We start from the raw sequence: 13,062 nt of genomic DNA, 5'->3' as shown, positions 1-13,062 counted from the left end.
TGAAAACATTCAGAAAATGGTGTTACACGTAAAAGCTGCTGAAAAGCAATGCTGTGTGTTGTTTAGGCCTTCAGGCAGCACTGCATCAGAAACAGACTCCCTGCATGGGTTTCATTAACGCTTCTGGAAACCATTGTCAGTGCATCACTGGATTCACAGATGAACATGAACACCACCATGCGAGGAAAAACACAGAAACCAGACCCAGAAACATTAGTTCCCCCTCTGAGGCTGAGGCTGAGATTATTGATAACAATGATCCGTCCCAAAGAGAGGGACCATCCCCACCATTAAAACAAATAAATAAATATTAGCACAAACTGCACATGTGCAGTATCAGCAGGAGCTACATGTGAAAAGTGTGTTATGCGGTGAAAGAAAGCAGCAGGAGGTTAAAACATGGCGAGTAAAAAATCAAAGGTTTGGAAACATTTCGAAGTTGTGAAGGCTGACCCTAAAAAAGTACAGCGTTTGATGTGTAAGCAAGAATTTGCTTACCATTCAGCAACGACAACCATGGGAAACCATTTGGCGAGGGTAAGCAAGGAGCTGCTCAGCCTATCATTTTCGTCAATAATGATTGATGTCAGCAAGTCTTTTAAGTAGTAGTTTATAGATTTATTTCATTTAAAATGCTTAAATCAATGTTCATATTACTGTTGCATGCACTGTATGTTCACATGGTTTAAACAGCACTTGGGAAAAAATCCAAATTGATACTGGGGGGGGGGGGGGGTACTTAAAAAACGAGCCGTCGACGCGTCGCATTAAACTCCCCGACTTGAGTCGACCAGCTAAATCCTGCGTCGGGGACAGCCCTAGAAGGCATGTTGAATTGCATTGTTGCTGAAATGTGCTACACAAATAAACTTGCCTTGCCTGACCTTGCCTAGCCTCGCCTCGCTTCGCCTCGCCTAGCCTAGCCTCGCCTTCACTTTCCATTAACTTAAAGGGGAACTATTATGGCATCTAATACCTATTTTAAACAGGCCTTGAATGTCTTAAAAACAAGCTTTTGATTGTTTTTGCTAAATAAATTAGAAATTCAGCCTCTGAGCCATGTCTTTATCTTCCCATTCTCTAACCTCATTATCTATGTGGGATTCTGAGTGGGCGGGGCTATGATAATGAGGCACTGTGCTGATTGGCTGCCTGAGTGACGCGATACACCGCTACGAAAAAATGGCGGAAGCTCCAGCCGGCGGAGTTAGTTGTGGGCGTGGTTTCACGAATCGGACCTCTGTAAATCGCGCCCATCGTTACGTAACAAAAGGGAGCAGAATCTGAATGGCTCGTAGATCCACATCACACTGGATGGCTCATCCGGGCGGCTGTACAGACACTGCAGAATTTGGTTGCTTTCCTACTTCTCTGAGTTGGCAGGCTGAGGGGAGACCAGTTTATATATGTTAAAGCAAGAGAAAACGTGTTTTTCATAATAGGTCCCCTTTAAGAAAAAAATATAAAAGATTCAAACGCGCCACCCTCTCCCACCTGAGTACTATAAGAAAGAATTTTAAGGTGGATCTTTGAATCACCGTGTCCTTTGAGACACATTTACAACGGCGCTCCTGGTTGCTGACGGCAGTCACGTCATGGAACAACGCAACCTGCATGAGACAAGGCCAAAGATTTAGAATAACATTAAACCTGTTGATTTTTGCAACTATGAGATGCAGGAATCCTGCCCCCGTCTGCCACGCAGCGACGGGGACCTCAGTAGTCCACCAAGACTCCCTGGGATTTTCTCTGCAACCTTAAACCTGTTTGTAGAGTCATAAAGTGTGCGGTCAGAATAAGAGAAGTAACACACCATACGTCTGAGACGATAACACACACACGTACATATATCACACTCAAACACTTTGTTGAAGGAAAACTTCTTAAAGAAAAGCTGCTGGAACACATAAATACCTGTTTCAGCTTTTTACAAACATGCATCTTGATGAGCTGGAGTGTATTTTTAGGGAAAAATTTATTTCAAAGTTTCAACTTCTTCTCACAACTTTCTAGATTCTTATGAAGCAAACTAACAATTTTCAAATCTGGCAACATTCACAGTAACCTTTTTTTAATATACTATAGGTGGCTTTTTGAAGTGCAGACTGTAGAGACCTGGGAAACAACGGCAACTGTTTGAGCGGTTGCCGTGGTTACTCTACCCTATAAAACCCAACTCTGAAGGCACAGCGGGCGCAGCGATGTGACCTTCGCTCTGTGTGCTCAGACCTTTCCACCTCAGCTAGTGCAGCACTTCGGCAAACAAATCCACCTGAAAACTTTTTCAGGAAAATATGAGTTTTCAGTCATACAGAAGGTCGGTGGATCGAGAAGATGAAGTCATTAACTCTGACTGTAATGTCAGGTTTACTTGTTTAACAGAACTTCGCGCTGTAGTTTACTCCTGCAACAAGTGAGTATTCATCCTCACCTAAAAATAGTACCCTGCAAATAGACTTCTTAATTTTCACCTATGTAAATAAAGTCTGACACAAAACATCAGACTATGTGCTTAAGGACATCCTTAAAAACGTGGAACCGTATCTGCAGAGCTCAGGTCAGTGGTCCAGTCACGTCCTGATAATGTAAACATCAGTTAATGTCTCTTTATTCAGCTTATATTGTGTCCAGTGAACACCCTTCATCTTCAGTCACCACTTTCTATAGAGGGAATGCGCATGACGTCACAGATGCGACTTCACAGTTGGTTACGCCCACTGAGTGGCAGAAAGACTGAGTGGCAGAAAGACTGAGTGGCAGCGTAGACTTTCAGTTTGAGCACTGGAAAACATCTAAAATGGGAAAGAGCTGTTGTGCGATCAACTGTACTCATAGATTTAGCAAGAAATCGTTTTACACACTGCCGAAGAATTAGCGTAAGAGAGACAAATGGATCGCTGCAATTCGCAGAAACAACTGGATTCCAAGCACCGAAACGTGGATTTGCGGTTCCCATTTTTGTATCAGGTAATGTTGGATTTTTGGGTAGCTAACGTGAAACGGTCAAATCATAAAGTTCGGTGTCCTCATCACTTTAATTTCTACAACAAATCCTGCCTTGAAGTAGGACCAAGCATCAAGAATTTCGTATGCCTTCAAGCTTTGCTTCATGTATTTCCCCGGCGTAGAAATTAAGTACATATAAATACCAGGAAACTGGATTCGTGGCCAAATATTAATGTCCATGGACCACTGGTTCTTTGGGTAACTGTACGGGTCACTGTCAAGTCCAACTGCCTTTAATTTAACCCCATAATCGGCTGTTATCCCGTCTTCTCCACTAGTTGCAGCCATTTTTGCTGATGTTTTGCCCCTCAGTGCGAGTAAGGGGGTGTGGTCCAGTGGGGAAGTGACGTCAATGCAGACCCTCTATTATTTTACGTGCTGCAAGACATCATTTTAAGACATTTAATTTTTTCTGAGCTTCTTGACATTTTTTCGCTCTTTTATTTATATTTATTTTGTGGTACCTGATACTTTAACATGCTTTCTGTTTCTTGATCCCTCTCAGTCGTTTGGGTTTTTTAGTTTGTAGAAAGTCTCCTTCATTAACAACACCAAAGACATCTGAAGTGTGAAAGCAGGATGTACTGAGAGCTTGTCAGAGAAGATGGAGAGCAACTAGTGTCATTACTCTTTTACTCATCAGTGAGTATTTTTATTAGTACGGTACTTTTCCACAAGACAGTTATCTCAATTATTTCCTGTTGTTAATTCCTGCTACAACACCACGGAATAAAAGTACCTCTGTTCTTTAAGAACGCAAGAGAAGACCTTCATTTAAGAGGAGGAGGTCCCTCTAGGTTATGGAGGGCAGAATGTGTGTCTCCCATAGAAATCCTGATGAATGGTGTCGTCTTACACAGCTCCCGCACAAAACGGTGATTGTAGCCTCACTGGTGACACAATCCAAACAACAAGCAGAAAGATGTGTACTTGCCAACAGAACAATCCCTCTGAGAGAGCGTTCACCCTGCATCCAGCTGGAGCGCAAACACTCCGCGGCTGTTGAGGGCCGCAGCCTCAACAGCGCCTTCAGCGGGCGATCGCTGACCACAGAGCAAGTGGATTCAACCCAAACGGGATCAAATACCACAGAATGGTAGCTGATAGCAGTTCAAGCTACAGTAATGATGATGAAGTAACACGAGTCCCTGTGATCAATACCGTTGAACCTTTTCTCTGAAGCAACAGAAATAAAAAGACAGTCAAGTTTTATAATGAAGGCTCAAAAACTGCAAAATCCCTTTGAAAGAGTTCCCTGCATACGTTTAGCATCATGGGAAACAGCCATGGAAGCACAAAATCGGCAAAGTTTCTGAGGCTCAAAAAACATTCCACCTCATTTCACCTCGGTACATGACCCATGTGCATCGTGTACAACTGGACCGACGTGCTCGTCACCATTTCCTTCAGGCCAAACGCAGAGAGCATCATTCAGATATGTGTACGAGCAAGCTGTGTCCTGCTCCTTGGTCTTGCTTGCAGTTGCAGAACCAATCCAACTGAGAAAACGGGCCACCACAGAGCCTACGGCGTACCATCAGGATCCCTCCGTGCACGTGGAGGTGGAGCTGAGTTCTGCTGAATCGTGGGAATCGATGAGTGGACCGAGCAGCTCCTGAAGGATCAATTCCAGTGTGAGCGCACACACAATGATGTCCACTTAAACTATGATTGACCGATAACTTTAATCACAGGAAGCCCAGATTTTTCTGATGGTGAAACCATCATCGTCAGTTGTTGATGTCTGCGCATCATCCAATCCCGCCTAAAGCCTGATTTAAGGTTCTGCGTTAAACCAACGCAGAGCCTACGCCGTTGCCGTGACGCCGTCGTGAACCCTTCGGACTTCTCCGTCACTCTATTTCGCCACGGTGCAAAACCCCCCCAGAGCGCTGGTTGATACTTTGTTTAGCTTCCGGCTTTTCCGGTCACAGTGAATCAAAGAGATAAGGACAACTATTGTGCAAAAAAACAACAAAAAAAATTACACACACGCACGAAGAAAAGGGCGCTGAAAGTTCACTACTGCTTCACGAACCGGAACCAAAAATGCGTTGCTACCAAGCAAACCAATCACAGCCCTCTCGGACTGCGTTGGGTCTGCGTCACCTCGACGCGTAGTTACATTTTTTGGGAGGTGCACGTCAGGCTACGTCGTAGGCTCTGTGTTGATTTAAAGCAGAACCATAATTCAGTCTTAACTTTTATGAACAGAACAGACGCGCTTTGTCGCCAGGTTTTGATACTTGGGCCTATGTTCCTCTGGATCCACCACTTCCTGCCGTTTAGTGCGCTGCACCCAGCGGTGATCGCAGCACACATGTCACACCAGGTGTGACGGAAGCCTAACGTGAGGGGCTGCAAAGGTCCTGCAGCAGCGAACGGTCAGACCCTCACCCGGGACCCTGCCGGGTGTGTCCAGCTCTGCTAGCAAAGGCTATCGTTCTTCTCTCCAGGTGCTTCATTCTGCAACCCCAGGTGCTGGATTTGTCCACAAAAATAACAGAACTTGTTCATGATCCTGTTTTATTGCTCTCTTAACATTTGACATAGATGTTGTTTCTAAGTGAAGCCGGCAGGCCGGCTGATGCAGGCTGATCCTCTCAGGGGCGTGTGAAAATGAAAACTTGGCTCAGACCGGCGCCCTGCGAGGAGCACGGTCAACAGAGATGTTGACACAGTTCCAGGATCTCTGAGCACACAGCAGGATACGCAGGGTGTGTGTGTGTGTGTGCGTGCGTGTGTGCGTGCGTGCGTGCGTGCGTGCGTGCGTGCGTGCGTGTGTGTGTGTGTGTGTGTGTATGTGTGTGTGTGTGTGTGTGCGTCTGTACGTGTGTGTGTGTGTGTGTGTGTGTGTGTGTGTGTGTGTGTGTGTGTGTGTGTATGTGTGTGTGTCAAACATGACAAACATGTAGATTTCTGTTGGAAGGAACCCAGTTGATTTCAACCCGTTTTCTGCAGCTCTGCACAGAGGAAGTAGGTCCAGATGTCATGGTGATGGCAGTGCTTCCAGCCCAGAGGTGTGTGCACCGCTGCAGCGCGGACAGCAGCTCTCACCATCATGTTTAGAGGGGATCGCATCATTTTGCCAAGAGCAGACTAGTAAAGGGGAAGACAAGAGTCCCGTGTGACAGAAAAGCATCTGTGCACTCATTTTCTGACTCCAAATCCAAAACGGACCCCCGTCATGAGACTTCATCCCCCAGAGAGAACAAGTTGTATGTGTATAAGCATTTGTATTCACAGTTTTCTTTGAACACTGAGCTTCACTTTTGTTTGATTTTGATTTACTGCTCAGACAAACTTCAGGAGCTCCATTCAGGTCACTTTAAGCATTCGATGGATTAATTACATAAACTGTTGATGTATTTATTTAAAATATTCAATAATATCAGATTAAAACCAATTGAATAAATAGAAAAACATTCCCTTTCCACCCACCAAAAAGGCATGTTCAGCATTTTTTCAATGCTAAATCCCTAAAAGTAACAGTTAATCTAATGTTATTTATCTAATAGCTTCACCGTGTCATAGACTGAGAGCTTGAATGGTTCCGACCAAAGAACCAAGGACGAGGTCTGAGTGGGCCTGCCGGCTCACCAGGTCTGCTGAGACGAGGATGCTGCTTAGCTCTCATGCTTGGCTGCTTCCGTATCTCTGACCTACTTTGCTCATCATTTGTCTCTTTGCAAGCTCGCCCTGCCTCCAGCCTCCAGCATCCGCACACTGACGCTACCTCCTTTAACGGTGGCCCAGTTCCAGCAGAGGAGCTGAAGGTGGGGCCTGTTTCCGCTTAGCTCGCCACGCAAGCCTCGGGAGAAGAACGTCTGCAGAACCTGCCTGCAGAGCAGCTGCAAGCATACTCCACTTAACAGTCACGGCTTCGTCATGATGCCAACTGTTACCTTCTGCTCTCACTTTAAATTGCTCGACCCTTTTGAACAATAATCATCATTATATAATCAATTCAAAACTTTCAGTCTGCAGAAGAAGACACACACTGAGACGTGTCTCAGGCTGCGATCTTTCAGTATGGAATTCAAAACATGAGGAGTTCATGTGTATTCACGCTGCAATTAAGACTGCAGCTGCTGAATGTTTGATACACACAAGACAAGCAGACACCATTCCTGGTGAAATGAGCCAAAGTCCTCCACCAGCATGGAGCCAGCTAACGGCACGCAACAATGGAGTTTACAGCCTGCCGTGCCATTTTTCCTCTCTAACGAGACGACAGATTCACAAAATGACATCTGAGCAGCTTCTGCTGAGAGACGTGACATCTCTGCCGGCCGCAGCTGGGTGTTTTTCTCCCAGAAATGTGAATCAATGCTCACGAGCAAGAAAGTACTTTGATAGAGTCCGAACCAGGGAATCCATCTGAAGAATCAATAAATCAGAAGTAGGGCCTTTCAGGATGGTTACTGAGACAAAAGGCACAAATTGTGCAACGCAATCTCCTAAATCTTATGTAATTAAATAAAAAAATAGCAAGAGGACACATTACAGAAGCTGGAGCAGAAGATTCTTGATTGCTTTTTAAATAAATATCTTGATGGAGTGTTTGAGCAGTAAATCAGATACAGTAAATCTGAGCAGTACGCAGAGACGGAGAGACGGAGAGACGCAGAGACGCAGAGACGCAGAGACGCAGAGACGCAGAGACGGAGAGACGCAGAGACGCAGAGACGCAGAGATGTGACTCCAGTGATGTTGTGTTGCTTTGGCCAGCCTAAGCTCTGCAGTCAGAGCCGTGCAAAGAGAGGCTGGCAGCTGAATGCGGTCAGCTTTGGACCGCAGCCAAAACCAGCCTGCCAGTGTTTCGCTAAATGCCCGAGAGTGGATTCATTTCATAATTGTTGATGCGCGAGGCCGGCCTACTGGATTCAATGATGCAGTGTCAAAAGACAGAGTGATGAGGGAGGCGGTGTGATTTAAAGGCACAGAGATCTACTGCTATACTGCCTGTTGGAGGCTGCGGCTACGGCACATTTTATAAAGCTTTTAATTTAGGATTCATTTCAGCCACTCCATCACTTGGAGTGAATTTGTGATTTTAACATTTAGTTTAGTGACTAAACTAATTCATGTGTCATTTTCAGCAAATGAGAGTGTCTGGACGGAGTATTGCATACCATGTCTTACAGCTCTGACCTTTAACTAGATAATGAGACTCAATGTTTCCCCGAACAAAAACAGGAAAAAAAATAAAAGCAGCACATTTTAAATGAAATCGGACATGATTGAAAGAAAATTTGGATTGTTTATTCATGTAAATCCACTAAAACCACAATATTAAACTGCCCCATTTACAAGTTACAGTCCTGAATTAATAAAAGAAATCTTCACTTCACTTGCTTTTCTATAATTTAAAGTACTTTGTGATTATATATCATCCTATATTGACATTTTCTGATGGTTAATACTAATGTGATCATGTTAATGCAGCTGCAGTTTCCTTTACTTTATCTACAATATTTAAGTGCAGATGTTTCCAGTCCACCAAAAGCTGTTTTGAATAAAGATGGAGAATGAAGATTTCATATAAAAGTAAAGGACTGCCACTTGGAAACGACCTGCTCACAGCTCAGCGCACCAAGCCGAGCCCCTGAGGTGTAGAAAAACACTTACTTCAGGTCAAAATGGACAAACTCTGATGGATTTCTCAGGAGATCTGAGAGGTGCTGCCACTCATGCTGCCAGCAGCTGTGTTGCTTCTCATTAACTTTGAACAATGTGAGTCAAGTGTTGCTAAACTGAATCGCAGGTCTGTTGGGTCACATCGGAAGTTGAAGAAAGGTTCAACTTTTCAGGCACCAACACAAGCATCAGCCAATCAGAGGCAGCCAATGACAAGCACATGGGACGATATTTGACTGGCTGTTTATTGATATAACGAAGCTGCGACAGAAACAGGAGTTGGTCCTGTGTGAAGGCTCGGAGAGGAGGTGCGTCCATCGGACCCCAAGCTCTTTTACATGCAAACTCCTTCTTTTCCCTAACGAGCCACAAAGAGAAATGCCTTAACAAACTTCCCTTGTTCATGACATGCAATGACATAGTAGGAGAACAACATCCACTATGTCTGGATTACATTCATTTACATAAAGTTCGGACATCTTTAACGGTTTGATGCAGCTCCCAGATGTGCTGCCCTGCATGGGTGTTGTGCACACCTTCTCCTTTCAGATGGATGTTTGCGATGCCATCCATCCATCCATCATCCTGTCTCCCCGGCAACAGCTCGCGCGAAGGCGCAGCACAAACTACTACTGTCATTTAGCAGACGCTTTTATCCAATGCGACTTACATCTGAGAGAACAACACAAGCAAGAAAAACACATACAGTAGGAGGGTACAGCTGGATCAGTGCCGGTAAAACTGCTGAGAGTCCAGTTGGACACAGGTGCTGTCATGTGCTAGTGCTAGAATATATATATATATATCTAAGAAAGCTACGTCTAAGAAGACACCATCTTGTCATAAGTGCATGCATCTACTAGATGACGAAGTGCTCCTTAAAGAGTATTTAGCTTGCTCTTAAAAGTAGGTCCAGACCTGCAGATCAGACAGAGTTTGGTAGGTCGTTCCACCATCGGGGAACAACGGAGGAGAAGAGTCTGGTACTGATTTCACACCACGTTGTGGTGGAAGAACCAGGCGTCTTTCACTGGCTGAGCGGAGCTGTGGAGAGGGAGAGTAGCTCTGGATGAAGGAGTGAAGGTAGAGGGAGTATCTCTGGATGAAGGAGTGAAGGTAGAGGGAGTATCTCTGGATGAAGGAGTGAAGGTAGAGGGAGAGTAGCTCTGGATGAAGGAGTGAAGGTAGAGGGAGTATCTCTGGATGAAGGAGTGAAGGTAGAGGGAGAGTAGCTCTGGATGAAGGAGTGAAGGTATTGAGGGGCCTTTGTGTTTGGTAAGCCAGAAGCCGAGCTTTAAACTTGCAGAAGGCTGTTTAAATAGCATGAATGAGGGTGAAATGTCTGTCATTCCTCTCGGCGGATCACCTGGCCGGCTGGAAGAACTCCGGTGTTGTGCCAAAAAGTGACTGCCTGCCAGAATCTGATTTCTTCTGATTTCTGGCCGCGGGAGCGCGCACAGCAGCCCGTTGAGCGATAGCGCTAAAACGTCAGATTTTCAGATTATGAAGCTCAAGAATGCATTCTTCTCATGAGATCAAGTCATATTTAGGCAGAAACAACTTTTCATTAACTGCATTTGGCCTTCAATCAATTTTTGGCAGGTGAAAATGCCTATTTTGTGTTGATATGGTCCTTTAAAAGAGTTAAAAGCATGAGCTCTAGTGTTTATATTATGTAGCTCAAGAATGAGATCCAATCATATTTAAGCAGAAACAACTTTTCATTAATTGTATTTGGCCTTCAATCAATTTTTGGCAGGTGAAAATGCCTATTTTGTGTTGATATGGTCCTTTAAAAGAGTTAAAAGCATGAGCTCTAGTGTTTATATTATGAAGCTCAAGAATGAGATCAAATCATATTTAGGTAGAAACAACCTTTCATTAATTGTATTTGGCCTTCAATCAATTTTTGGCAGGTAAAAAGACCCATTTTCAGGGGAGAAATCCGATTCTGGCAGACAATCACTTTTTGGCACGACACCGGGACGACAACACGTTAACATCGGTGCAGTGAGAGAAGCGCGCAGAGCCACGGGACAGAGGTGTGTCCCTGGAGACAGGAGCTCCTCAATCCCATAGTTTATCATCATGACTCACACAACACATTACACCGCTAGGTTTCCACGTGGGTCACACAAAGGGCTGGCATTTAAAGGCTCTCCTGCAGCCAGTGTGGATCAGATCGCGTCTGTGACCCGAGCGGATTACCCAGGCCCCGTATGTGACGGATAAGCGGCCCGGCTCAGTGCGCGGGCTCGCCAGATGAAAAATGGGCTTGGCTTTTTGCGCACAGGCGCAGCACCGTCTCCGACTCCTCAGTGTGTAAATAACGCAAGAATATGACAATATTCTGTTACAATAAAGCTGCTTGGAATCAATGCGACACACGTCCTCTTTTTTTGCACCCGTTTGGTGATGAATAGAGGAAGAAGAAGAAAATAGCGCGTGTGCAAGGCGCGCATTGAATACCCTAGAAACCATTTTGCTCCCTCGAATGAGTGTCATGCCGCGTTCCATTTGTCCTTGGAAGTGGGGATTTCCCAGTTCCCTGTTTGATTTTTCAACTGGAACGCCCCTCGAAGTGGGATTTCCCACTGGGAAAGTGGGAGAGTCTTCACCACCCCCGAGTTCACATTCCAAGATGGCTGCCCCGGTTGTAAACAGTAGAAGAGAGCTCTGTAAAAATTCGTAGCACTTCATTCTAGTTTTGGTCACAGTAAATCAGTCGTATACAAGTATTGTTCGGCATATATATGCTGCTATAGTGTACTTCACATTTTTCATGTGGTATATGAGAACTACAAACTTGTTTTCCGACTTTGTAACTGGAACGCTGATAACTCGGCTGTGACGTCATTCCCAGGTCCGAGTTCCAACTTCCGAGGTAAATGGAACGCAGCAAAAGACGCGAAAGATCCAGAATAACGAGCGAAGAGGGAGAGGATGAGGATGAGGATGGGGGGCGGGCAGTCTGAGTCCTTCAGCCACAATTTGCGCTCAAATAAATCACCGCAGACAAAGAAAATCTTGGTTCACAATCACCAAAATGGAGTAAATATGAGGCCAAAGACATGCGGTGAAAAATAACAATGCCGTGCTGTCTGTCCTCATGGGAGCCCTGAATAATGAGATTATGAATATTCTGGTGGATTAGTGGTGTCAGAGCGGGCCGGGGAGACGCACAACCTGCTCCGGAGGGTGATGATGGAGACGGTTGTCCTGGCTCCTGGGAACCAGGAGGAACCAGGAGGAACCAGGAGGAGTCCTGATGGGGAGGTGACCGCTCCTGCACGGCTGCAGCAGAACACGGAGCTGTTTTTATGGAAGATGAGCATCGATGGAGAGGAACCTCGAGCAAAAGAGCGCATCCGCACTGACATCCTTTGAGAGAAAAACGTCTTGCATTCATGTGCAAGATGTTTTCTTAACGCGGAGCGCGCATAGGCCCAGCCTATCCCACCTCATGCAAAAAAAAAAAAAAAAAAAAAAAATGAAGTGACAAGACGAATGCCGATGGAGAAGGACGCCGCGGCGCGAGCGAGGCGCGTCTCCCCCGCTCCCTGTCGTGTTCTGCGGGGATCACGCTTAGGTTGTGGTGGTTAAAGAGCGGGAATGTGTCGGGCTTTTCTTACCTGGGTGCAGACAGCGGTGTCGTCTCTTCAGCGGCAGTGGCTCACCGGGCGCGCACGGCTTCTGGTTGCAGTGCAGCGGCTGGCCGATAGGGGGCGCTGCGGCGCAGGAGCGGACTCTGTCCTGAAATGCAACCTGTCTGCTCGCAGCAGCCATCTGCTGTCAAGTACACAAAGAGCTGCACATACATACAAGCCCTCTTCTAGCCCAGAGAGATTCTTTTTTTTTTTTTTAATTATTATTGACAGATACAGAAAAGGTATGTTACAACCAAAAACGTAATAATGGCCAATAGCGTAATAACTGCCAATAACGTAATAATTTTGGCCATTTCAAATGTAATAAGGCCAATAGTGTAATAAAGTGCCAATAATGTAATAAAACTTTTGAGCCAATAACGTAATAACTTTTTGCCGATAATGTAATAAGGCATTACATTATTGGCTGGTTATTACGTTATTGGCCTGGTATTAAAAAATTATTACAAAATTATTACATTATCGGCAAAAAGTTATTACATTATTGACTCAAAAGTTTTATTACATTATTGGCACATTATTACACTATTGGCGTTATTACATTTGAAATGGCCAAAATTATTACATTATTGGCAGTTATTACGTTATTGGCCGTTATTACGTTTTTGGTTGTAACGAGGTACAAAACGTCAGGATAAAATGCAGTTACAAATTAAGGACAGTAAATTATATATCAAAATAAAATAGAAGGCTTGAGGTTTAAAGAGGAAAAAATACAATAAAATCAGGAAATGTTATATTTTTCACA

At 44.8% G+C, this 13,062-nt stretch overlaps 1 protein-coding gene across 1 annotated transcript in view; it reads right to left on the bottom strand.

Annotated features, from left to right (window-relative positions):
* The window catches only part of LOC133419057 (microtubule-associated protein tau-like), a 44,378-nt gene extending 31,967 nt beyond the window's left edge, over positions 1-12,411 (bottom strand). Inside the window, exon 1 of the mRNA XM_061708061.1 lies at positions 12,279-12,411. The gene's annotated coding sequence lies outside the window, so the exon portion shown is untranslated. The remainder of the gene's footprint in view (positions 1-12,278) is intronic.
* Positions 12,412-13,062: the final 651 nt, after the last annotated feature.

The sequence above is a fragment of the Cololabis saira genome, chromosome 19 (assembly GCF_033807715.1).
Source record: "Cololabis saira isolate AMF1-May2022 chromosome 19, fColSai1.1, whole genome shotgun sequence".
Taxonomy (NCBI): domain Eukaryota; kingdom Metazoa; phylum Chordata; class Actinopteri; order Beloniformes; family Belonidae; genus Cololabis; species Cololabis saira.
This window is presented reverse-complemented; position numbering and strand designations above follow the sequence as displayed.